Here is a 2497-nt window from a genome sequence, read left to right as displayed (position 1 = left end):
GGGGCTGGGGGGCGGGGCGGGCCCTGCCCCCCTCCCTGCCTCTCAAGGCTCCCGGATGGCCTCTTGCCCTCCCAGGACGTGGGTCGCCAGTCCCTGCTGCTGCCCCTGGCCCGGTCCCCTCCGCCTCTGTAGGGGTGGGAGCTGCGGGGCAGGGGGAGCTCGGGAGGGCCGGTCACTCTGGAAGGAGTGGGGAGCTCCCTCGCTCTCTGGCCTCCGTTTCCCTGATCTGCGAGGGCTGGGCGGCTCGGGTCTGTGGTGTAAGGGGCTGGGGGCTTCTCGGAGGCGGTGTTGGGTCTCGTGTCCACACAACGCTGCCTCCCGAGGGAACAAGGGGGACGCGGACGTGGGACTCCAGGGGCCACCTGGGGACGCGGCCGGCGGCTCCGCCCCCTCCACCCCCCCTGCAAAGCCCCAAGCAGCTAATGGGACAAGAAACAGCAGCTCGGGGGCGTCTCCCGTCCATCGTGAGGCGAGTCAGGGCCCGAGGCTCCTCCGCTGGGGCGGCCGCTACGGACTCCCCTCGCGGGCCGGTCAGCGGGTGCAAGTCTGCCAGTGTCCCCGGGAGGCTGGACGTGCCCGTTGCAGCGGGCGGGCCGGCCCCTTCCGCGGCCTTTCCTGGACGCTGTCCTGTCCTCACGCGGTCATGCCTGCTCGTGGGCGTCCTCATCCCCTCTCTCCCAGGGACACCGGCCACGTTGCCCCCGGGCCACTCCAGTGCCCTCCGTTTACCTTAATTACCTCTTTAATGGCCCTGTTTCCAAATGCAGTCACGTGTCCTGGGGCCCGGGGCCAGGACTTCAGCACGCGCTTCGAGGAGACGCACCTCAGCCGGTAACAGGGCGTTAGCCTCCTAGGATTCGGGGTGCTCTGGCTGCTGGCATCTTGGGGCTCCAGGGGTGCCTGGGTGGAGACTGAGCTACTGATCTGAGGCTGGCCAGGCGGTGGGAGGACCCTCAACGGTGCGGCCCCTGCTGGGCACCGCAGGCCCCCCCCATGGGCCCCTCCATTCCCTCTGCCCCCGTCTGTGGGGAGAGCTGCGTCCTCTGTGGGGCCTGCCCGGGGGGCCTCACAGCTGCCACGTCATCAGGGTCCCCTGAGCCTGGGGCGGGGCTGCGCACCCTGTCACCTTCTCCGGGCAGCCCCCCTGCATGTCCCTGCCTCCTGCATCTGTCTGGTTGGTGCTCTGCGCTGCTGGGGGGGGTCCCCACCTCCGACTGTCCCCCCAGGCTGCTCCCAGGGCTCGGCGTTTGCTACGCTTAACTCCTCCTCCGCGGGTGGAAAGGGGGTGCTGTCCAGCCTGGAGCTGAGGGGCGTCCCCAAGGCACAGCGCTGCATGCAGGAGGGAGTCAAAGGAACCCGTGTCCGGAGGCCAGGTCCTGCCTGACTGTCCCTCTGTGCCGTCCCTCTGCAGCCACCGCACCCAGAGTCAGCCTTACAAGCTCTGGGTGCACAATAGCTATTACATGGGAAGGGGGTTCTTTGGCCAAAGTAGTTGGGGAGACAGGCAAGGTTGAAGGTTAATTTGTAGCAGGACTTATCAGAGCCTTTAATGGGCTGCATGAAATCTGACCCTCCAGAGGGGGCAGAGTGGCAGGATTCCCAAACCAATCAGTGTTTTAATTTCCATGGGACGTCTCACGGGATCCGCGTCTTATGAGCCCATCTGAGAACGCTGCTTAGAACAGCCCAGGAAATGCAGGTGTGCGGGGTGGAGAGCTTAGCATGAAACCTTAAGGCTCCCTCACCTCCTTCTGGGAGCCTTCTCTGCTCAGCCTCTCACCTGCACAACGGCCCTTGCGGCCCGGAAGCGGCCGGCCTGCGCTCACCTGCCACCTGGGGTCTCCTGTGAGGTCCTGGGTTTGGTTTATTTTGCCCCAAGCGAGGGTGCTGTTAACTCTCGCTTTCACCCTGAAAACCTCAAATGCTTTTTTCTTTTAGAAAGCCGGATTTCGGGGCCCCTGGTCGGCTAAGCGTCCGACTCCGGCTCAGGCCACGGTCTCACGGTTCGTGGGTGCGAGTCACGCTCTAACTCTGCGGTCAGCGCAGAGCCTCGGATCCTCTGCCCCCCCCGCCTGTGCTTCCAACGCCAGGCGGGTGAGGCCGCACCTGCCTCGTGGTTCGGAGGGTCCTGATCGCGGCCCTGGCCTCGTCCGCGTGCTCCCCCCACAGCTGTGGCTGCGTCGCGCGAGGCCGCAGAGAGAGCGGGACCTCCCAGCGTCCTGCTCACCTGGACCTGCGGGCCGTGGGGGCCTGGGGAGGGGGGCAGCGCGCACGGCCACCGCGAGGCCATGNCCCGGGGACGGGCCCCCCCCCCCCATCTCTGCAGGAAAGGCCGACCGTGAGCCCGGGCGCAGACCTGCCGCCGCCGCCTGCGAGCTCAGGTGGGGCCTGTGGGCGACGGCGGGGCGCCCGTCTCTCCCTGCCTCCCGCTCCTTCCGGCTGCCCCCCCCCGTGGGCCCTGAGCCCCAGCCCTGCCGTGTGCCCTCAGAGCCGGCTG

This window comes from Crocuta crocuta, unplaced genomic scaffold, assembly GCF_008692635.1.
Source record: "Crocuta crocuta isolate KB4526 unplaced genomic scaffold, BGI_CrCroc_1.0 scaffold675, whole genome shotgun sequence".
NCBI lineage: Eukaryota > Metazoa > Chordata > Mammalia > Carnivora > Hyaenidae > Crocuta > Crocuta crocuta.
This window is presented reverse-complemented; position numbering follows the sequence as displayed.